Source organism: Mustela lutreola, chromosome 3 (genome assembly GCF_030435805.1).
Source record: "Mustela lutreola isolate mMusLut2 chromosome 3, mMusLut2.pri, whole genome shotgun sequence".
Taxonomy (NCBI): Eukaryota; Metazoa; Chordata; class Mammalia; order Carnivora; family Mustelidae; genus Mustela; species Mustela lutreola.
The window spans coordinates 193086530-193111798 of NC_081292.1; the positions used below are offsets into that span (position 1 = coordinate 193086530).

General features: G+C 38.6%; 1 protein-coding gene and 1 long non-coding RNA gene across 7 annotated transcripts in view; one reads left to right on the forward strand and one right to left on the reverse strand.

Annotated features, from left to right (window-relative positions):
• The window catches only part of CPO (carboxypeptidase O), a 57933-nt gene extending 46292 nt beyond the window's left edge, over positions 1-11641 (reverse strand). For 2 of the 5 annotated variants that reach the window (XM_059168261.1, XM_059168259.1), the window contains exon 1: positions 5324-5479. The gene's annotated coding sequence lies outside the window, so the exon portion shown is untranslated. Of the gene's footprint in view, positions 1-5323; positions 5483-11481 lie in introns of those variants that run through there. The other 3 variants (XM_059168258.1, XM_059168256.1, XM_059168257.1) reach the window with 3 other exon arrangements.
• On the forward strand, positions 598-24983 carry LOC131827526 (uncharacterized). Of its 2 annotated transcripts, XR_009352046.1 has the most exons (4): positions 598-825; positions 2992-3102; positions 6935-6992; positions 24804-24983. It is a non-coding gene; the product is annotated as an uncharacterized LOC131827526 (long non-coding RNA). The 2 variants fall into 2 exon arrangements; XR_009352045.1 differs by lacking the exon at positions 598-825 and having other exon boundaries at positions 2903-3102.
• Positions 24984-25269: the final 286 nt, after the last annotated feature.

Below are 25269 nucleotides of genomic sequence, written 5' to 3' on the forward strand. Positions count from 1 at the left end.
TTTTGGAGGATGCTACAGAACTATTATTTTGAATAGTTATACCCTAGTATCCTTTAATTGCCAGACTGTGGTTGTTTTCAATTTATCATGACTTCAAGTAGAACAGGATTTAAAAAAAAAAAAATGCAAGTTTCCACTGAGGCACCACGATATATTTTGTTAAAAAACAAAATTCAGTGGAATAAATTTTGAAGATCTTATTGGCTTTATTTAATGATTTATGAATCATGCATCTTCTAATCTAGCAGACAGAAAGAAGCTCCAAAAAGCTGTACAAAATGAAAGACTTTTATAGGCAGAAGGGAACAGGAATAAGGAAGTTATTCTAGACAAAAGTAGGTTGGTTATCACAAGGTTACTTTCCTTTAGGGGATAACTGGGGTCTGTCGGGCAGATTACCTCACTAGTGCTGACCAGGCAATTCCTGACTGGCTGGCTTAAGATTCCATTTGTGGGAGAGCCAAGACTGTAATTAAGTAAAGTCTTGGTTTGGTAACAAGGGGCTTAGCATAAGCAACTCTATGTTGGCTTATTATCTAGTTTTTCACAATCCCAAAGTAAAGTAGAAGATCATATAATTTCTAAGGGAAGTGAAAAATCAGGCTTGTAACTATTAAGCTTCTCATCCACAGAAAGGTTCCAAAGAGGTTAGGATTTGGAGATTAGCCAGTATTTTGGAGACTGTAGTCTTGGGTTGTGAATCCTAGTCCCCAAGGGAGGAGTCCTGGGGATCCTTACTACACATTGTGACAAAGAAAGATGTTTCAAGATGGTTGCCGAGAGAGTTTGATACATGGCCATACAGTCCATCTAGAAAACCTAAAGGTAAGTGTTGTGTGATTCGCTGCTTAGGAAACAAAGACAGCTACAGGGGAAGCTGCTCTCCTAAAGCTAGTCAAAGAATGTGTTTCCTCAGGGCAAGGACAGCATGGAAAGTCTCAAGTTATGTTCACCAGGAACACCTGGAAGCAAAAGTCACAGCCAAACTGAAGCCAAGGTGCTAAGCACTGAGGAAAGTGTTAAAGACCCATTGCAATAGAGATGGATCTAACTTCATGGAGGATAAGTCAGGTGAGAGATTCCCTGATAATGAGGGAGACAGACACAGGTCTCCAAGAATCCATGAAAGATCTCAAGAAAGAGCTGAGTTTAAAAAAAAAAAAAATCCCCTACAGCCAGAAATTGGTGTTGGTAAAGTGAGGCATTTCTGCTTCCTCACTCTTCCCTCTTCCCTCTTCCCACTGACTCCACCTGGCAGGGGTCTGAAAGCAGATTACAGATTACAGAAGCACAGGGCAGGTAAGAGAAAGCCAATGATGTCCCCTCTTCCACTACTGGTATCCAGCTTGCAGTAAGCTGCACCCGAGAAAGGGGAAATTTCAATGAAATTTTAAGTATTTATTATTAATTTGGACTAAATGTTTGAATTGCTGACTGTAAATAAGACATTTTTATTAACTGAAAATGATCACAAAAGTCATAGGTTTATACCAATTTTCACTGAGGGAGTTCCACAAATAAATCTGAAGTGACAGCGGGTGACTGCCACTTCCTATCAGGATGTAAAAAGTCACGAGAAACTGTTGCTTTTATTCTAGCAGCAAGAGCACTCCAGAGAAGTTACTAAATCATAGCTGTGGGCGTTTTTGTCTTCATCTGTCAGAGAGATAAGAACCCCAAGATATCTAAATGAACTACATTCCATAAAGTGACCAGACGTTCTTAAGGGGGAAAAGACCCATGGTCACCTTTATCCCTGGCAGAGTGGAAAATCTGGTATAGTATCTGATAGGGTGAAGGAAAAAAAAAAGACAAAATTGAAATGTACTTTTATTGGCCTACAAGGGATGTTCTGAGACCAATTTCTAATGAGTGGTCTTCTTCCCCTTATATCTAACAATTTTCTGCACACTATCTGGGTGTCCTACAATTCAACTCAATTCTCATGCTCTCTACCTGGAGATGGAATCAGATTCTACGGGTTAAGTATTTAATCCTAAAAGACTGCCTCCTCTGCCACTTCAGATGCCAATTGCAAGCCCAGGTGACCACCTGTGCTTCTGACTGATAGGCTGTAGATTGGAGACCTTGTTATCAGTACGACTATTTGTGCTGTGTGGGAGATCCTGGTCCTTGGATTCCCATGAGAAGATTTACATGAGGATCCACTCTCAGACTAAAGATGGCCAGAAGGAAAGTAGCAAGCCCAAAGCAGTTTATTATAGCAGAAGTACACTCTCATGGTGGGGGAGGGGCTCAAGGTGGGGAGAAGCAGGTTTCATGAGATGGAACAAGCCCTAGATTGTTTTGGGATTGGATATGTGCGGCAGCTTTCTGGGCTGGGAAGTGCTGTGACTCCTAGTGGGGTGGTCTCTAAAGGAGGCTGCTTCCAATCATTTCGGGAACTCCTCCTACAGGTTGGGTGGGGAGTTTTTGACCCTACAAGGTTTGTACCTGAATAGTCCTGGCAGTCTTTCTCCATGGGGTCTGTACGCACAATGCAAATGTATTATAATAAGTCTGTGCATACCCTGGGGCAGAGAGGGAAGAGGAGAGTGCATGCTCTGCACCTGCACTTGTGGCTCTTGATCTGTCATCCTCAAAGTCTTGGAAGCTGCAATGTCAAGATGTTGTGCTCCTGTCTCAATAACTCCCTCCTCGGGTTCAGCTAATTTGCTAGAGCAGCTCATGGAACTCAGGGGAACATTTTAATTACTAGATTACCACAAGGATACAAAAGGATGTAGCTCAGGAACAACCAGATGGAAGCAATGCCTAGGGCAAGGTGTGGGAAAAAGGCACAGAGCTTACATGCCCTCTCCAGATGTGCCACCTTTCCACATCGTCACGTTTACCAACCCAGAAGTTCTTTGAACACTGTCCTTTCGGGTTTTTGTGGAGGTTTCATACATGTATACTGGCACAGCAGATTTGAACCCCACGGTTCCCCAGTCACAGAGCAAGTGTGTATTCAACAGCTCTTTCCCACAGTCCTTCACTAAGTTCATGGGGCTAGTACTCAGAAGACTAGAGGCATGGCACGAGAACTGAGAGAATTCACCTCTGAGTATCTGCAAGGAGGAATGAGGAGCAGCAGAAATGGTACGTTGAGATAATTATTTATTGTCTAAAACAAAAATAAGAGCAATGTATACTTTGATTTATAGCATTTGTATAAGTAAATCTTATAACCACAAGAACACAAAGGTTTGAGGGAGGGGATAAGCTTCTTTATACCATCGTAGGATTCTTTCCACTGTGTGATATGATTACATATTTTTTGAAGATACACTATGTTTCGTTAAAGATGCATGTGTTAATATCTAGAGCAAACACTAAAAAAAGTACAGCTAAAAAGTCAGTCGAGGAGGTATGTATAAGTAAAAAACCTTGTTCAATTTACCCAAGAGAAATCATCAAAAAATGACAGAAAAACAAAGAGTAAATGGAACTATCAGAACAAATAGCAGTATGATAGACTCAGATCCAACCATACCAAATATTATATTAATTTTAAATTAACTAAATACTCCTACTAAAAAACAGATTGTCAGACTGGATTAAAAATACAAGACATAACTATGCTGTTTGCAAGAAACCCACTTTAATAACTTTTTTTAAAAAATTTCCTTAAGTAATCTCTACACCCAACATGGGGCTCAAACTCACAACCCAGAGATCAACAGTTGCCTACTTTACCAACTGAGCCAGCCAGGTGCCATGCAAGAAACCTACTTTAAGTACAAAGACACAGATAGGTGAAAAGTAAATGTGTGCTGTAAGACAAAATATGCAACACCATCTCTAAGATGGGTTGTGCAGCTATAATAATACAAAGTCAATGTCAAAATCAAGGTTATTACCAGGGTTTAAAAGAGACAATACTTAGTAATTTTAAAAAGTTGAATCATCAAGGAAACATGGTAATCATCTAAATATTTGTGCTCCCAATAAAAACATCTCAAAATGCACGGACAAAAATCCAAGAGAAGGAAAGGCAAAATATGTGAATTTACCTTTTTTTTAAAAAGGTAGAAAAGGGGAGCCTGGGTGGCTCAGTGGGTTAAGCCTCTGCCTTCCGCTCAGGTCATGATCTCAGGGTCCTGGGATCAAGCCTCGCATTGAGTTTTCTACTCAGCAGGGAACCTGCTCCCTCCCCCACCTCCTGGCTGCCTCTCTGCCTACTTGTGATCTCTGTCAAATAAATAAAAGTTAAAAATCTTTAAAAAATACATAATAAAAAATGAAAAGGTAGAAATAGGAAATTTTAAAATCCAATTGATAAAACAAATAGACAAAATCAGTAATGATACAGAAAGTGTGAAAACTGCCATCAGTCCCAAAGCTAGTTGATATTTTAGAACAATACCCAATAGTTGCAATATTCTTTTCAAATGCACATGGAGCATTCACCAAGGTAGACATACAGAGTATGCTCTCTGACCACTATAATATTAAATTAGAAATTGATCATAATATATTTTTATTTATATGTTTATAAAAAATAAAAAATAAAAAAATAAAAAAAAAGAAAAAAAAAAAAGAAATTGATCATAATAAGACATCTAGAAAATCTTCAAATATTTGGAAAGTTAGCTACACACATCTAAATAACCCATGGGTCAAAGAAGAAATCACAAGAGAAATTAGAAAGTACTTGAAAATGCATGGTAATGAAAATACCACATATTAAAATTTGTGAGGTACATTAAAGCAATCTTAGAAGGCAATTTGTTACATTAAATGCCTTTATTAGAAAATAAAAATGATATAAGAATTGATTATCTAAGTTTCCTCATAAGGAACTAACAAAAGAAGAGAAAATTAAACCCAAAATAAGTACAATAAAGGTAATATATTAAAGCAGAAATTAATGATATAAAAAAGACAAAATTGAGCAAATAAATGAAGTCAGAAGTTATCATTAAAAATTAATAACATTGTAAAAGATTTTGTACCTAAAGTGGTAAAAAAAAAAAAATTAATAACATTGATAAGCCCCTAGCAAAATAAACACCACACACACGCACACAAACACACACACACACAGAGAAACAGAGAGAAAGAACAATAAATTAAGTGAAAAAGGCAGGGTTTTTTTGTTGTTGTTGTTGTTTTTCTTTTTACTAATCTACACCCAAATGATAATGAAGGGGTACTATAAGTAATTTATGCCAATTTTCAAGAAATACAAAATATACTGAATTGTCAAGAACTGTAAAGATATCAGTATATTTGCAAGCTAAACTAGCCTGCCAGTTTTGTGTGTGCCAGCAGAAGACACAAAACTCCTGGATCAGAAACAAAGGATTTTATTACTCACAGCAAGTCTCATGAGCTTCATGTTTGAGCAGATTCTCCCTCGATCCTAAGTTCCATCAGGAGACATAGTAATTCTCGAGGATGCTGCACACATAGTTGTTTTGTGTCATGGCTGAGGAACCCTGACGTTGAAAAACTCCAGTCTTTGAAAAGGAACTGCAAGCAAACCCACCTGACATTTGCCTCAGAGAAAGACATTATCTTTATTATACCAGACAACCAACAAACCCGCTCTCTATTCCAGACAGAGAAATCATTTCTATTTTCCAAGGTGACTTGCCATACAAATATCTTCAAAAGACAGTCTGGGACAAATGCTGTCAGTGCTTCAGCTCACAAAACATACAGAAATTTGACAAATCCATGGAGAATTATCTCCCAACACTAGATGAACTTGGAAAAATTCCTTGAAAATTACAACTTGCAAAAACTGATACAAAAAGACATACAATATTAAATAACTCTATATCTAATAAATAGAAGTTACAATCGAAATGTTTCCACAAAGAAATTCCAAGTTTTATCAGTTTTTCTATTGAAGATTTTAAGAGGGAAACTCTTTCAGAAAATAGAAGTTAGCACTTTATGATGCTAACATAACCCCAACAGTATTTGATAAAAATGTTTTTTTTTAAGTTACAGACCAATATCTTGCATGAATATAGATTTGGATAAACTTAAGAAAATATTAGCAGATTCAATCTAGCAATACATAAAAACATGCCAAAGTGGATTTTATTCCAGGAATATAAAGTTAGTTTATTATTTGAAAAATCAATGATTGATACTAACAGAAAAAAAGAATAAAAAACACAATTATCTTAATATATACAAAAAGCATTTGACAAAATCCAATGCCTATTTAAAATAGAAATTCTCAACAAAGGAATAAAATGAACTTTTTCAATGTGACAAAGGTTATATATGGAAAACCTATAGGTAATATCATATATCATGAAACCACAAACACCTTTTTTTCCTCTGATCCAGAACAAGGCAAGGGTGTATACTGTTACCACTTCTATTAAACATTGTATTGAAGTCTAGTCTAGAGCAATAAGAAAACAAAGGAAATAAAAAGCATAAATATTGAAGAGGAAAAAATAAAATCGTCACTATTTATAAGCATGACTTACAGCTACAACACTCTTTGAAATTTGCCAAAAACTGCTAGAACTAGAGTTAGCATGATACACAATTTGCAAATCCATCATATTTCTACATTCTAGCCATAAACAATTGGAAAATTACATTAAATTTAAAATGTTATTTGTAATATTATCTTAAAAATCAAGTATCTGAAAATTAAGCTAGTGAAAGATATGCAAGACTACACGTAGTAAACTACAAAAGATTGCTGAGAGAAATTAAAGAAAATACAAAGGGAGAGAAACATATGATACAAACGTTAGGTATCAAGGAGGGCATGTACTACATGGAGCACTGGGTGTGGTGCATAAACAATGAATCTTGGAACACTGAAAATATTAAGAATATAAACAATAAAATGGGAGAAAATATTTTTTAAAAAAGAAAACAGCATGATATTCATCATTTTTTATGAACTTTTACATTTTACTTCCAGTATAGTTAACATACAGTGTTACATCAGTTTCAGGTGTGCAATATAGAGATTCAGCAATTCTACACATTACTCAGCGCTCATCATGGTAAGTGTGCTCTTTAATCCCCATCACCTATTTCACCCATCCCTCACCCACCTCCCCTCTGGTAACCATCAGTTTGTTTTCTGTAGTTAAGAGTCTGTTTCTTGGTTTCTCTGTGTCCCTCTCTCTCCCTCTCTTTCTTCATTTTTTCATTTGTTTTGTTTCTTAAATTCCATATATGATCAGAATCCCATGGTATTTGTCTTTCTCGGACTGACTTATTTGGCTTAGCATTGTACTGTCTGGCTCCATCCATGTTGTTGCAAATGGCAATATTTTATACTTTTTATGACTGAATAATATTCACTTGTATATATATACCATCTCTTTATCCATTCAGCTATCAATGGATACTTGAGCTGTTTCCATAATGTGACTATTGTAAATAATGCTGCTATAAGCATTTGTATTTTTGTAGTTTGGGGGTAAATACTCAGTCATATGATAGCTGGATCATAGGGTAGTCTTATTTTTAACTGAGGAACTTCCATAAGTGTATTTCAGTGTCTGCACCAGTTTGTATTCTCACCAATACTGCACAAGAATTACTTTATCTCCACATTGTCACCAGCACTTGTTTCTTGTGTTTTTGATTTCAGCCATTCTGAAATGTGTGAGATGATATCTCATTGTAGTTTTGATTTGCACTTTCCTGATGATTAGTGATGTTGAGCATCTTTCCATGTGTCTATTAGCAATCTGGATATCTTCTTTGGAGAAATGTCATGGACAGAAGACATAGACAGACATTTCTGTCCATGTCTTCTGCCATTTTTTAATTAAGTTATTTGCTTTTGAGGTATTGACCTATATCAATTCTCTATATATTTTGGATACTAACCCTTTATTGGATGTGTCACTTGCAAATATCTTCTCCCATTCAGTAAGTTGCCTTTTAGTTTTATTGATTGTTTCCTTAGCTGTGCAGAAGTTTTTGTTTTGTTGTAGTCCCAATAGTTTATTTTTGCTTTTATTTCCCTTGCCTCTAGACATATCTAGAAAAATATTTTACAGTGGTTGTCAAAGAAATTACTGTCTGTACTCTCTTCTACAAGTTGTATGGTTTCCAGTCTCACATTTAGGTGTTTAATTATGGTACTCATTATTGGAAGATTCAATGTAGTTCTCCCCCAAAATTATCTATAGGTTTGAGACATTCAAACAAATTCAGCAATGTTTTGAAGAAATTCAAGCTGATCCTAAATTTTTCTGAAAATGCTAATGATCAAGAAGAGCCAAAACAATTTTGAAAATGAACAAATTTGACAGTATGGAAGACTTACACTACCCAATATCAGAAGTTACTATAAAGACATAGTCACTAAGACAGTTTGATGTTACCATAAAGAGAGACAAATAGGTCAATGAAAGAGAATATAGCATAGAGACATTTACCCATACAATTGACTTTTGACTAAGGCACCAAGTCAATTTAATGGGAGAAAGAAATGTCTTTCTAACAAATAGTGGGAAAAAAATTGAATATCCATATGGAAAATAAAACAAAAATACCCATGCAATGGTGCTATAATGGTGCTAGTTGCTATGGTGCACTCTCCAGATTCCCTCTTCAGACTTGTTTCTCTGCCACTGAAGTGTTGGCTGCTGATGGCTCACAGCTGAGTCCCTTTCTCTCCAGAAATTGTTCTGTCAACCAATGTTGCAACCTCTCTTTGGTGAGAGCTGGAATCCAATAACTGGCTAATGTAGAGAGAGATGCAAAGGCCCAGCCCTCTTGCATCATTTGTAATAATGTTGAAGAGCCATCCTAAATCCCGAGAGCCTCTTTTGCATAACTGCTTAATTTCTCTCTCTGCCCAATCATGTTTCCTTCACCCGTCAGAAGTATTTTTCCTGTGAGTGCTCCCCAATAAAGCTCCGGGATGTAAATGTGTTTCATGGAAAACTCAATACATGTCTGGCAAACTTGACCTTACTAACTCTATACCAAAAGAAATAATTTTTTTAAAGATTTTTTAAATTTATTTGACAGAGAGAGAGATCAGGAGTAGGCAGAGAGGCAGGCAGGGAGAGAGAGAGGAAGGGAAGCAGGCTCCCCACCAAGCAGAGAGCCCGATGCAGGGCTCGATCCCAGTACCCTGGGATCATGACCTGAGCCAAAGGCAGAGGCTTTAACCCACTGAGCCACCCAAGCACCATCAAAAGGAATAATCTGAGTTGGATTATAGAGCTAAGTGTAAAAGCTCAAACTTAGCTTATAGAACTTCTAGAAGAAATCCTGAGAGAATATCCTCATGACTTGGGGGTAATCAAAGATTTCTTAGGACACAAAATGCACTATACAGAAAAGGGAAACATCAATAAACTGTATGTTTAGAAATGCTTGCTAATCAAAAATACCATCAAGAAAATGAAAAGGAAGTAACACATTGGGGAAAAAAATACAATATCTAAATAATAGTTTGTATCCAGAAATATAAAAAAAGTCTTTATAAATCAACAATATAAAGACAAATGACCTGATAAAAATGGACAAAAGACTTAAAAAGAAATTTATGAAAGGCACATGTAAAGATGTTTTGCATCATTGCCATCATGGAAATGCAAATTAAAGCCACAGTGCGATATTGTTTACAACCTTCAAATGGATAAAATTTTAAAAGACTGACCACATAAGGCAAGGATGGGGACCACCTGCAACTCTCATACATTGTTGGTGGAGTGTAAAATTATACAGAAACTCCAAAAAACTTTTTTAGTTTCTTATAAAGTTAAATATACATCTACTCCATGACTCAACATTTCTACTAGATAAGAAATGAAAGTTTATATCCACAAAAAGACTTGTACAGTAGTGTTCCTAACAGACTTACTCATGATTGCCAAACCTGGAAACAGCCACATGTCCATCAATGGAAGAACAGGTAAACAACCTCTGTTATGTTCATTCACTGAAATACCACTTGTCGAAAAACAACAAAAACTACCAATACACACATCAATATGGACAAGTTTCAAAAACATGTTGAATGAGAAACTCCAGACACAAAATAATCATAGTGATTGATTCCATTTATATGGAGTCCAAGAAGAGAAAAATAAATCTATGGTGATAGAAAACAGAAAATAATTGCCTCTAATTGTAAAGGAGCATGATGAAATTTCAGCTGTGGTTAAAATATTCTAAAGTATTTTTACTTGAAGAGCTTTAAAAGGAGTCCAGGAAATTTGGGTTCTCCAAATAAAAGACACTGCAGTTTTGGAAAAAAAAAAAGAAAAACTTCACAAGTTTACCAAGATTAAATTCAGTCTTTTTTGGGGTGGGATAAACAGTAATTTCTTCATACAATTATTCTATCTTCAAAGTATCACGTATCTGCCAAATTCAGGATTGCAAAAATTAGGGATAACTTTTTCCTAAAGGGTAAGCAACTTAATACAAAAGACTCAAGACTTTATTTATTGTGGAGATTAGTGCTAATCAGTATATTCCCTTACTGTTTTGTTTTGGTTTTATTTATCTCAAGAGGCAAAGGGCTTGTTGTTTGTTTGTTTGTTTTTCACTAGTATATGATATATTAGTTATTTGGCAACAAGACAAGGGATCACTTTTGCTTTCTCAAAATTAAAGACCTCATCCCAACCCCACAGATTTTTGGGAAGAATGATCAAGGTTGTTCTTTGTTATATCACATTGTCTTACTCCTGTAAGTAAAAGCCCTCCCTTACAATTGCTAAGAGATCATGAAGTGTCAATGGTTAATATTTGAATACAGTACTCTTATTTATAGCTTCCTTTTGTGGTTTTCTACCAGAAACATTACAATCCCCCACTAAGGGGTATTTGGAGTTCTGTAGGAGCACATTTTGGTTGTCATGGTGACAGTGTAGCACTACCAGAATTTCATAGCTAGGGACCAGACTAAATATTCTATAATGTACAACATACAGGAGAGTCCTATACAGTAAAGTATTGCTCCAACCAATGTCAGTAGTACCTCTCTTAGTCTGCTTGGGCTGTCATAACAAAATACCAAAGAGTAAGTGGCTTAAACAACAGGGATTTATTTTTTTATAGTTCTAGAAGTTGCATGTCTGAAATCCGTGTGGTTTGGTTCTGGTGAGAGTTCTCTTCCTGGCTTGCAGATGGCTGCCTTCTTGCAGTAAAGAGAGAGATAAAGAGGTGTAGAGGGGTCAGGGGAGGGGCAGGTGGGAAAGAGAGAGAGAGATAAAGGGAGTGGGTGGAGGAAAGACAGAGAGAGAAAAGCTCTCTGCTGTCTCTTCTTATAAGGACATCAATTCTATCAGATTAGGGTCTACCCTATGATGTCATTTAACCTTAAATTACTTCCTTACTACAGACACAATGACATTGGTAGTTAGGGTTTCAACATATGCCTTTCGAGGGACACAGTACAGTGTATACCACACCCCTACTGAGAACAGTAAATATGAGTCTGTTCCAGCTTAAGCTTATATACCAAAACATGAAAATTAACATTATTGCTTCAGGTTAAAATGAAAATTGTACCTTCAGGATAAATTTAAACTCCCAGTCATGGTGTATAGGGTCTTCATATCCTGGCCTTAAACCATCTTTCCAAAGACTTACTTCCATCCATTTCCCTCAATTACTCACTGTTTCCCAAATCCCCTTCTTATTTCCACACTCCTGCCCTTGTCCCATTATTCTCTCACCCTAGAATGTTCTTCTCCTTTCAGGCTGCCTAGGAAGTGCCTACTCATCTTTGAAAGGCCTAACTCACATGACTTCCTCCTTGTGACTTTTTTTTTTTTAATTTTTTAAATTTCTTTTCAGCATAACAGTATTCATTGTTTTTGCACCACACCCAGTGCTCCATGCAATCCGTGCCCTCTCCAATACCCACCACCTGGTTCCCCCAACCTCCCCCCGCCCACTTCAAAACCCTCAGATTGTTTTTCAGAGTCCATAATCTCTCATGGTTCACCTCCGCTTCCAATTTCCCCCAACTCCCTTCTCCTCTCTAACTCCCCTTGTCCTCCATGCTATTTGTTATATTCCAAAATAAGTGAAACCATATGATAATTGACTCTCTCTGCTTGACTTATTTCACTCAGCATAATCTCTTCCAGTCCCGTCCATGTTGCTACAAAAGTTGGGTATTCGTCCTTTCTGATGGAGGCATAATACTCCATAGTGTATATGGACCACATCTTCCTTATCCATTCGTCCGTTGAAGGGCATCTTGGTTTTTTCCACAGTTTGATGACCGTGGCCATCGCTGCTATAAACATTGGGGTACAGATGGCCCTTCTTTTCACGACATCTGTATCTTTGGGGTAAATACCCACTAGTGCAATTGCAGGGTCGTAGGGAAACTCTATTTTTAATTTCTTGAGGAATCTCCACACTGTTCTCCAAAGTGGCTGCACCAACTTGTATCTTTTTCTTACTACATCACTACTGTCAGAATTAATTAATTTCTTCTTTGGATTGTACTGAAATTAATTATAGCTTGTCTCTTTTGACAGTTTGACCTTTGTATCTCCAGCATCTTAGAGGACAGGCATGTGTTCACCCAAAAGTTCCCAGGTTGCCTTAAAATTTACTTGATGTTCATTGTGACATCATTTATTTTTATCTACTTTCAACTTTGCCATTTATTTCTTTTTTTCCCCCCTTGACTTCTTATTACTGAAAATTATGATTTAGCACGAAAACCACCCTAATGACTTCCTTTATTCTCCCCTCCATTCTCCTGATTATTATATCACAACTTTTTATAAAGTGAATAGTCCTTATTTATAATAACAATGCCTGTATAGTAATGAATAATTATTATATCTCATTTCTTATTTTTTTCTTACATATTCTGATTATCAAATAAATCTACTATCTGATTCATACTTGCTCCTTGTCTTGGACAAGATACATCATGTATTGTCCTCACTACCAAAATTTCAATATTGCTGGCAAATCTTCTCTCAATACAGTAGTGTCCCCTTATCTGCAGGTTCACTTTCTACCATTTTAGTTACCCAGAGGCAACTGCATTCTGGAAGCAGATGATTCTCCTTCTGACACATCATCAGAAGGTCAATAGTAGTCTAACACTATGTCACAATGCCTTTGTCATTCACTTTACTTCATCTCCTCACATAGGTATTTTATCAACTCACAGCATCATAAGAAGGGTAAGTGCAGTACAGTAAGATATTTTGAGAGAGAAAAACCACATTTACATAACTTTTATTACAGTGTGCTGGTATAATTGTTCTATTTCATTATCAGTTATTATTATTATTATCTCTTACTGTACCTAATTTATAAATTAAATTTCATCAGAGGTATGTATGTATGTATGTATAAAAAAAAATCATTGTATATACAGGGTTTGTAGTATCCACAGTTTCAGGCATCCTCTGTGAGTCTTGGAAGGTATCACCCACGGATAAGAGGGACTATATAAATCTTGACTCTCAAAATCACCAATAATGCCTTTGTTGATGGGTGAAATTTCCAATCACATATAGGTGAATCAAAGAAGATGAATCTCTTGCTTACTAAGCAATCAAGAGCTATTTCTTACAAATCGTAATCTGTCTGTACAAAGCAAAACTTGATATCATAAAGGTTTTAAGAACCATGGTGTTCAAGGATTGGCAGACGTTATAAAGTGGTGGTTTTTAGAGATTGGCTGACTTTCAGCTGTGAAGTTCAGGGATTAGCTGACTTTCAGAAGCAGTTCCTGGAGTGATGCCGCTGCTGATTGGCTGACCTTCAGAAGCATGGGGCTGCCACTAATTGATTAGTATGGGTTTAATACTTGTTCTGTGGTTACTTGTTTACTACCTTGGAGTCAGGCCAAAGAACAGTCTTTTAAATCTTCATTTTCAAATTAGGAAGCAAGATCTTTCCAGTTAGGGCAGGCATCAGAATCACCTGGAGTGCCTGTAAAACACAGCTTGCTGGGTACCACCCAAAATGTATTATGTAATAGGCTGGAATTGTACCTTAGAGTGTGCGTTTCTAACAAGCTACTAGGTGATACTGCTGTTGGGGCAGAGACCACACTTTGAGAACCATTGAGTTAGAGAACAAAATGTCACAAAAGTAATTAGTAATTAGAGTTGGCTAGGTTTAAGAACTGTTTGTTGGTGGCACAAGATCAACTGAATTGCAGTTGGACAGAGGAGTTTAGGCAATGGACAGAGGGTTGGGCAAGACTAAACATAGGGGTTCTCTCAGGGGCCCCTGGATGCCAGAGTCTTAAGAATTATTGGTATGAAGTATCTGCCAGAGAGGCATTAAAAAAAAAAAAAAAAAAGACAGGTTCTGGTCTCCTCCTTCCACACAATTCATGACTGTCTTTTGATTCTAAATTGTCAGCTAGACGAAGAATTACATTACCTTAATTTGTTTTCCTTTTTGTAAACATAAAATACCTAAATAAAACAGGATTTTAATCTCCTCTTTCTTCTCAGTGTATGTTCATAAATTTTGGCTTTGTTAATTAGCACATTCATTCAAGGTAGTGGATACTTCATACATCTGAGCAGGCAATTTAATGCCTTAAGGAAAAGAAGATCCCCAAGGGGGAGAAAAATGTGCATCATCAGTTCCTAACACATGGAAGATATATGTTGAAAAATCAAGGTCCATGCCCAAAAGTGCAATATATTTTTTGTCTTAAATCCATTCCAGCACAAGAAATATGATTCCAACTAGATTGAAGATTTTTCTTCTCCTAAGAAATGTGATAGTTGCCAACTAGTGATGGAGTTTCCAGAATTCTTCTCCCAATACTTAACAGATGAATTTATTGGATGGAAAAGTAAGAGCAAATCCAAGCTTCTTTGGAAGCATGCCCAAACTCAGCCACAGTGATATCAATAAGTGTCACATGGAGGCATGTATAAAAGACAGGAAAAGAGCGAAGCAAATACAAAACCACGAAAAGGCAGCAGAGTAGAGCATATCTAACCTTGATGGAATACTAGAGTCAGGGTCCGAGACTTACCAATCCATCAGCATTGCTTGGTGCTCATCAGGGTAACCATAAGGAATGACAGCGTCCTCACCAAAATAATGAATGCTTAGGAGCACAGTTCTCTCTAATGCCTATGACAACTCTTACCCTCCACAATGGAGGTCTTCTCTACAGAGTGTTACTGACCGCCCATTTTTGGAAGTACCCAGAGCTTCAAGAAAAGTTCCCAAAAATCAGAGACTGTCAATCTCTTCACTTTGAAATGATAAAATCTTTCTTAATGGTGAGGGAGTGCCAAGAATTGGGCACAGAAATTCATGCTTCTCCCTATTTTAACTCCAAGCATCCCATAGCTGATGGTTCTTCCCAAGTGAGTTTTCTGTGCCTGTTTCTGCCCACCTAATAGAGTGAATCATTTACCAAATGTGCAAATTTTCAGCCAGAACAACATCTATTTTAACAATATTTTATTTTCAGTTTTTCTTATAGAGAGTGAGCAAGTGCTTTGTAAGTAGGAAATGTGTTGGAGGTCTTTTTGTTTTGTTTTGTTTTCAGTGGGTCTCATGGACAAATCCCGAAGGCCCACAATGACACAGATAGTCTATGCACACACAATTCATATGTATTTTTTCTTCTCACTGAAAGATATGCTAGACTGGTCTGACTTTATTGATTCAACAAACATGTCTGTGCTCCCACCTGTCCCAGGTGCCAAATCTTGGGGTTGTACTTCCTAAGTGAGTCAAGGTTGTGGTTGCCTGTGAGTGTGGTCTCCTGTTTCCTCACTAGCTTCTTAAACCTGACATTACAGAATAAGAGTTCTATTCTCTCATTTAAAAAAAAAAAAATAAGCGGCTTTGTTCCTTATTCAAATGTGTAAATAATATTAAACAAGCCTCGTGGTTGTTTACACTTTTCTGCTCCTTAGCTTAGGAATATGTATGCTTTCCAAGAAATAGATTTTGGTTAAGGAAAGTTGAAAAGCCCAGGATATAAAGGATGAGGAGAAAAACAGTTTGGTCTAGTAGAATGGAGTCATGTAAGCCTCATTTACTTCTTTCCTACTCAGGACCTTAGCCACAGGGCTCCATTTTGGATACATTTGCCATAGTTTTGCTTCTCAAAGTATAGTCCTTTACCAAATGTTATCAAATTCACTGGGGAGCACTGATCTAGATACACGGACTGCAAAGTATGATAGACAAGTTACAAATCTATGTGTGTTTGATTGCCACTACCACCCCCCATAAACTAGAAGCACAATAGAAGAAAACACAACCATTTCTCTTCCCAAGTCTACATTTTAATGGTGAATATAGATGTGAAAAGTAGTCATTTTGGTATTTTGTGATGAGTGATATAAAAAAATAAGAATATGCCAATATAGCAGGACATAATTAGGGCATCTAACCTAGTCTAGGGAGGACTGTGAAAAAAGACAAGGAAGAATTAGCCAGGGGAAAAGGATTTAAAGTTAAGAGTGGGAATAAAAAAGATATGGTCCATATATACAATGGGGTATTTTGCCTCCATCAGAAAGGATGAATAACCATCTTTTGTATCAACATGGACAGGACTGGAGGAGATTATGCTGAGTAAAATAAGTCAAACAGAAAGAGTCAATTATCATATGGTTTCACTTATTTGTGGAGCATAAGGAATAACATGGAGGACGTTGAGAAATGGAGAGGAGAAGGGAATTGGGGAAAATTGGAGGGGGAGACAAACCATGAGAGACCGTGGACTGAAACAAACTGAAGGTTTTGGAGGGGATGGGGGAGAGAGATGGGTGAGCCTGGTGGTGGGTATTAAGGAGGGCACGTACTGCATGGAACACTAGGTGTGGTGCATAAACAATGAATTTTTGAACACTGAAAATAAAATAAAATAATATAAAATTCAAAAAATAAAGCACTGTCAAAATTAAAAAGAGTGGGGACATCATTTGAGGCAGTAGGCATAACATATATAAAGGACTACAGTGAGAATGGGTGTGAAATAATAAGAATATATTAGTTTCTGCCCCCAGTTCCTGCTAATATTTGGTCTTTGATGCCAATATAGCAGAAAGATTTTAAAACCCCAGGAATTTCCTGAGTAATGTGAATGATAAGAGCATCTTATACAGGGCTCCAAAATCCCTTAGAATTTTCTGAGTGATAGGAGCATCTTTATTTCTAATAAAGCAACTCTTAGCAGGCTCCTGGATGGTTGTTGGTCACCCAAAGGACTAGTCAAGAAGCTTAGAACTTTCAGCCCCACTTGCCATCCTCAAGGGAGGAAAAGGGCGCTAGAGATTGAGTTAATAGTGGATCATGCCTACAAGAGGAAGCCTCCAGGAAAACTCTAAAGTTCAGGATGGGCCATGCCTCAACTTATTTAGAATACAACCACTGGATACACAGATGATTGGAACTTGATAGTCACAATAAACCCACTTTGCAGAAAATCCATTTACTTTATAATTTTGAGGTCCCAAAGGAGAAATTAAAAGTTATTCTATTATGTTAAAGAGAAGGCTGTTACCCCTTTGCTCTCTTGCCCACACTAATTTCCAGTCTCCTGGGTCATCTAAAAGGTCTTCAACTTTTCTAGTGCAAAGCAATCTGTATCCCTGGAGAACTTCTGTAAAAGCCAGCTGAGTCCTGCCAGTCTGGCCCCAGCCATGGACTGTTTCTCCCTCCTACACTATTTCTATCTTCTCTTTATTTTGGGGGGGTGGGGGTGGAGGGGCAATGTGTGTCTTCCCTAAAGATGAAGCAGAATCTTATCAGGTAAAAGTACAGATTCTATGAAAAAGTATCTCCTGGTAGGAGACAGTGGTTTCACCTGTTATTTTAAAAGAAGGCATTTGATATTAACAATAATTAATTAGATAAAAAGAATTGCTAACTGCAAAAGATAAGATGAAGTAACAACTGCTGGAAGCAGCTGTCACTCCTTAGAGAGAAAGAGCAGAGGGAAGAAGTTGGAATTATTAAAATGTAGACACTTGGAGGAGGAAATCTTCCCAGAGCGGGGTGCCATTCTGCTAGTGCTAGGAGTGTTGGGAACACTGGAAGCTGGATCATTCCAGCAGCCACTGGAATGAACTGCTGTTGCTGAGATAAAGAGTTTTTCTGGGTTATATTCCCTGAAGAGAGTGCTGAAAGGAAGCCCACAGGAAGCAAATAAAAAAGAGAAAGTACCCACTTCCTGCCCTAGTCTGGCTGTCCATTGTAGCACCCCCTGCTGGCAAAGCCAAGCACAGACTCAGCAGGCAAAGCAGAGACGTGGTCCAGTGAGACCCAGGCTCAGCCTCAGCCTCAGCTGCAGAAAGAAGCAGATAGAATGGTGAGTTTAATTTGAGAGATAATAAATGACATTCTTCTATTTTTTTTTTTTTTGTAAAAAGGCCCTTGGTAAAAAAAAAAAAAATGGACTCTAACTTCTGAACATCAACACCAGTGTCCAGAAACAGAAAAAATAAAACCTTGATTATAAGTACAACAGATTTTTATGAGTTAGCCACCACTTGTACAAGCTACAATAAATGATGATACTGTTCAATTTTCTTAGAGATGATGAATCTTACTTTCAGCCAAATGTGGTAGATTTGATTACTGGTTCCAATTGCTTCTTCCTACATAATAAAATCATATAGCCACACCCCATAATAAAATCATATAGTCACCCCCTTGCCTGGCTTTATGGTGGGAAGAATGGACTCTTCTGGCTCTTGATTTTGTGCCCTGACATGTGACTTGCTTTAATCGATGAGACATTAAGTAATGTGACCAGGGCAGAAATGAGCTTGCCCAACTGAGCTTCTGTCCTTCTATGATCTATGGTGAGATTAACATGTTCCCAGTGCAGCTGCTGCCCTTTCAACCTCAGTTCTAGAAGAAGATACATGAATCAAACCATATGTTCTGGATAACCACTGGTCCAAAAAAGAGGAGAGACATATGGCACAAACTTGAACTCATCTGGAAGCTGGAGCCCAATAGATCCATCAATATAGGAAGAAAATCTGTTATGTTAAGACCATAACAATCTCTGGAGTTTGTTATGCAGCACTACTGTGGCAATAGCTGACTAAAACATTAGATTTCTCGGCCTCATCAATGTATCAGTAGGTTTAATCAGGAAACGGAAAACACTTTGATTATTCAATAAAGAGAAATTTAATGCAGAGAATTGATTATGTTTTATCACTCAATCAAAAAGGCTAAGAGGTCAACCAGAGGACATTGAGGCAAGCCAGAGATTGGTAATAAGAAACTGCTTCTACCCCTAGAGTGGAGGGAAAAAGAGAAGACTGAGGATCATCCTGTGGATTTTGAAACCTTGATAGGCCTTTTGGATGGCAACTGAAGCCATCAAAGATACATAATCACTGCCAGAGATGCCACCTAAGAACACAGAGGGAGGGAGAAATACCCTGGTTTCTCCCGATTTCCACCCTCTAATCTCCTTCTAGTGTCTCTCGTTGGCCAAAGTCCCCAGAAGCCAGAGGATGATGTCTGAGAAGTATAGCTTGCAGGAGACTGCATGTCGTACAGAGCTGAGCAAGGGATGGGGAATGAATGGATCTGTTGGAGATTCTCTAATCAACATTAATGCTTACCTTATTTTTGACCACAGGAAAGCCAGTCTTGGAGAGTTCCTTTCTTCAAGAAATTTCTAGAATGCCCACTAGAATGCTTACATGCACTAATTAGTCATCTGGATCATTGTCACTGTGGTGACAAGTTCGAGGACTCCAGTCCAAGCTGTTTCACAGTGGTTTCAGGTCAAGCTACAGCTCTGCTCTAGAGGCCATACCTGCTGTGCCATGAGGTCCCTGGAGCTGGAACTTTGCAATGCCCTGGTGCTGATAGGATAAGAATGCAGCAGAGCTGATATAATACCACCACTCTTTTTTTTTTTTAAAGAAGATTTTATTTATTTATTTGACAGAGAGAGATCACAAGTAGGCAGAGAGGCAGGCAGAAAGAGAGAGAGGAGGAAGCAGGCTCCCTGCTGAGCAGAGAGCCCGATGCAGGACTCGATCCCAGGACCCTGAGATCATGACCTGAGCCGAAGGCAGCGGCTTAACCCACTGAGCCACCCAGGCGCCCCAATACCACCATTCTTTTTTTTTTTTTTTTTTTAATTTTTTATTTTTTATAAACATATATTTTTATCCCCAGGGGTACAGGTCTGTGAATCACCAGGTTTACACACTTCACAGCACTCACCAAATCACATACCCTCCCCAATGTCCATAATCCCACCCCCTTCTCCCAAACCCCCTCCCCCCGGCAACCCTCAGTTTGTTTCGTGAGATTAAGAGTCACTTATGGTTTGTCTCCCTCCCAATCCCACCATTCTTTAAGATCAGAGATTCACATACTGATTTTAAGAAATGGAAAAGTATGCAAGGTTTATGTTTTTAACTGGAAGAAGTTCCCAGAGTTAGACTTTGTGAATCCTAAAGCATTATAGCATAGTGAAAAATCTTTATCCATTCCCATATGTTGTTTTCTCCCAGAACATACAGCTTATGCCAAGGATGACTAGTGTCAAATGAACTTTCCTACCATTCACCAAACCATTGACAGAAATATGACCCTCCTTTAATATTTAGAGTTTGTATGTGCTTCACGTTTTTATCATTTATGGTGAATTCCTTTGGAGGTCCTTAATGACCTTTTCTATGATATGGCCTTAGTCAGAGCTCCCCAGCTTATTAGACATGCTTTACAATAGTGAACCTCCAAAATTAAAACCTTGGGTACTGTTTAAATATTTTTCCAGGAGACTGCATAACCCCATTTTAAATTGGTAGAAGGAATACTTAATGGAATGGGTATGACCACATTCACTAGCCAGAGCATCTGGGTCTCAGCTCCTTCTCAAATGAGTTACCTGACTCTGCTCATGGGTCAAGCTAGAGGGATTCTAGAGGTTTCATTTAATGGTGTCAATTTAGATTTGAGAAAACTGAGGTCCAGAAACATGAAATTATTTGCCTGAGGCACAAGGTTGGCTAATGAGTTGTGAATAAGTTTCCGAATAAGCCAGGTAAGACACAAACTAAGGGAGACTCGGTGGCAGGCAAAAGCACATGAATAGAATGCTGGAGAAGAAAATAAGACCAAGGAAGCTTAATTTAAAGAAATAAAGTCAGAAAAGTTAGAATATTACATATGTATATTTGTATGTAGCTACCTACCTACCTACCTATCTACTTACATTTAGGCTTTGATAAAGGAGCTCTAGTCTCTTCAAGAGCCCTACCATGTCTTTTCTTAATTCCTCTTTTCTTGAGTTGTAGAATTACTCAACTCACATTTTCCCAAACTAAACAAACAAACAACTCTCAATATATCTTGAGATAATATGAACTGAGAGTCCACTGTGCATAGTAGAGCAGAACAAAGCAAGAGAGACGGGCCGACCTCCTACATTAGGAATGAGATAATGTTATCAGTTGCTCCTCTACTATCTGCAGAAGTGGTCTCACCCCCAACATTTCATCTTGCCTCCCTGTGTCTGTTTCCCCATCTATAGAATGTGATTAGCTCCATGCAACCCCATCCTTCTCATGGAACTGCTGCTAGAATCATGTTGGGCATAAGATGCCTTTTAATTCTTAGGAATGACATGAACATACCTAAGGAAAAAGCAATGAGTTGTGGAACTAAAGATGATTATTGTTTTAGATACCTATAACTTTAATAATCAGGAAATAAAAGGAAATAGAAAACCTGGTCTTATTGGAGGTTAAGATAATAATCATTCCTCCTGTCTTCTTTGAGCCCAAATCCAATTATAGATAAAGGGGCTTTTAAAATATGATTTGTACTAGTAAAACTATATTGAAGCGTAAAGCTTGGACTTGAGGCCAGTGTAGGCTTCGGGATACTCCTCACTCACCCTTTGCACACTCAGAGACTTCAGACCTGCAAAACAGACATTTGCCCCCACGAGGTACTGGAAGATCCTGGCTTGCCTCATCCTTTTTGAATGAGGGTCCTACTAACAGAGACAAAGGAAGGAGGCCACAAAGCCTGCAACCTTCCAGGTCTTCACCCAACAGCAGACAGCTAGATGCCCCACCCTCACCATCACACCAAACAGGTGTCACCCCTCCTTTTATGGGAGTGGGCCAGAAAAAGAAAAAAAAAAAGCACTTCTTCCTCTTACCACAAACAGGCTGCAGATGTCTATTTTATTTATTTTTTAAAGAGTTATTTATTTGACAAAGATCACAAGCAGGCAGAGAAGTAGGTAGAGAGAGAGAGATGGAATCAGGCTCCCCGCTGAGCAGAGAGCCCGATGTAGGGCTCGATCCCAGGACCCTGAGATCATGACCTGAGCTGAAGGCAGAGGCTTTAACCCACTGAGCCACCCAGGCGCCCCGAGATGTCTATTTTATTGACCAGGAAGAATAAGAATAGAGGGAGAGGGGGCATCTGGGTGGCTCAGTGGGTTAAGCCTTTGCCTTAGGCTCAGGTAATGATCTCGGGGTCCTGGGATCAAGCCCCACATCAAGCTCTCTGCTCAGCAGGGAGCCTGCCCGCCTCCCCTGCGCCCCACCCTTCTCTGCCTACTTGTGATCTCTCTCTGTCTATCAAAGAAATAAAATCTTAAAAAAAAAAAAAAAAAAAAAAAGAATCGATGGAGAGGATGTTTTTTCTATAGGTCCTCCCGGTCCTGGTTACCCTGGTCAAGAGGGAAAAGGCTACTGTGTGCAGTGTACAACTTTTAGCTGCACTCCTGCCTGGACAGGGCACCCAAGTGAATAGTGGAATGGAAGCAAGGGAAGTGATGTTTGTGGCTGCCTTGGCCTAGGCTGACCCAAGCAAGTGAAGTCGGGACTGTAAAATGAAGCAGAAAATAAATAAATAAATAAATAAATAAATAAATAACAGTCGACCAGATAGTAGTTGTCTAGAGACTCTTCATTTCTTATATGTTTAACTGGAATTTGGGGTTTGGAACTTTAAGTCTTTTTTCCCCTTTTGATAGATAAGAGGGTGGATCTTCACAATATTCAGGAGGAAGCAGCTGCATATTTTGGCAACCATTTAGAGGAAAAGAGTGACTATATGAAATATTACAGCAAAAGTATAAGGGAGAAATTGGAGTAGACAGCCAAGAAAAAAGTGAGGAGTGGAGAACAGTAAATTTAGGAGACCTCCATCTGATACAGTTTCTCGAAGATTGTGTATTTGAAAAGAAAGAAAGAGAAAGAGAGAAAAAAAGGAAGGAAGAAGGGAAGAAAGGGAGAGAAAGAAAGAAAAAAAGAAAGAAAGAAAGAAGGGAAGGAAGGAAGGAAGAAAAAGAAAAAGAGCAAAAGAGAAAGGGATGGAAGCAAGGGCTTGTGTCGGGGTCGCGCCCCTAAGATGGCGCCGGCTACATAGCCCAAGCAGCACGGACAGCCTGAAAGACACCCGCCCTGGCCACACGTGACCTCGTGCTGTCACATGAACACCGCATGCCACCACTGCCTACGAGCCCCAGGTCCCTCCTGTTCACGTGAACACCTCTGTGATTGGCTGTTATGCCCTATATAAGGCAAGGGAGGAGAAAGAAAGGGAGGAGAAAGACTGACCAGGGAATAAACAAGAGCTTGTGCATCGACCTGTGTGTGTGTGGGTGTTGCGTGTTGGTGTTGCGTCATCTCTGCAGGCAGGGAGAGCGCAACAGGCTTGGACCAGTGAGTACCAAATTGAGGAAGAACTTTCCTGAGAGACACTGAAAAAGTAATCAAAGAAACAAGTTAAAGACGCAGGAAGGGCAGTTTTCCCAGAGCTTGATATGGAAAGAATCACGAAGAGATTCCCTACTATGTCAAACTCGCACTGGACCGGGAAATCTGCTGTGCTAATAGCTCTGAACCAATTGCTTTGCATGAGATCCAGGCTGGTCTAAATGACTTTGTCAAACTTCAATTTCCCGTTTTAAACACAGAACAAATAGTGATTTCGAGATGCATATAGCATTAGAACTATTAAATTACCTCCTTGCAAAGAAGCCCGGTAAGTTAATACACTCCGGAGTTTCCTCACGTGAGCCTGAGAAAGGCTGGGTGAGCCGCTTCTGTAACACACCTTTCCCGCCCTGCCCTTCTCACCTTCAAAGTGCACTTTGCATCTGATGCTAACTCATTCCTGGACAATGCTGTGTCACCACTCTACTCCTCCTCTCCCTTATCGGGTTCTCTGCTGATGGACCAGACAGGCCTACGGAGAATTCATCGTTGATAGAAATTCAGAATTTCTGAGATTTTAGATTACTCCCTGTTCTACACTTAAGCTGACTTCTTATCACACTTGGATACAAGGTGTGCCATTCTTAGGTAATCAAGTGGCGTATTTTGCTGAAAGCGACCCTAAAAGCTGTCCTAGGGATTTCACATTTAGATCAAATAAAATCCCAGCTGATAAAAGCAACAATCATTAAGGGGTATTGATATTGAACTCTGACTGAGCAAGGGGTCATTTAATCAAGGCTTAAATATCTGATTTTCTAAATGATACCATCTGAAACAGATCTGCCCCCACACATGAGCCAGGCGGAGGGTGTAGAAAAGGTTCATCAAACTATTGCGGACTGGCTTCTAATCAATGGAAAGAAACTAAAATGTAAAAGAGACTCTTCTGAATTCCATAAAGTTCGCTAACTGATTTTATAAACTTTATCTCGTGGTGGCATTGGCATCACTACTTTCATTTTATAGCTGCATAAACTTAAAATTAAAGGGATGATGTCATTCATTCAGGTTCATACCACTGTGATGTGGCAAACCCAGACTTCATGCTCCCAGCTCTCTAACTCTATTAACTCCCATTCTTTGGTTATTATGGAGTTGTCCTAATGGATTTTTTTTTTCTTCCTTGGACCCTAGCCCTGGGTCTCATCTCATGGGACCTTCCAGAGAGAAGTCAGCACCCATTGGGAGAACAGACTCTGTCCTCTGTGGAACTGGAAGAACTTGATGAGGTCCAGTGGACAGCACATCGACGACACTATGACAGATGTCAGAACAGGGAGCAGAGAATTTGGAATAAAAATACAAATATAAGTATGACATGTCTCCAAACCTTTGTAACAGTTTTCCTTCCCATGAAGTCCTAAAAAAATAAATAAATAAATAAATAAGATAGATAGATAGAAAGATAGATAGATTTGACAGAGAAAGAGAGAGCGCAAGCAGGGGGAGCCCACAGGCAGAGGGCAAGGAAGAAGCAGGCTGCCTGCTGAGCAAAGAGCCTGATGCAGGAGTTATCCCAGGACCCTGGGATCATGACCTGAGGTGAACGCAGATGCTTAGTTGACTAAGCCACCCAGGCATCCCTCCTTCTTATGAAGCC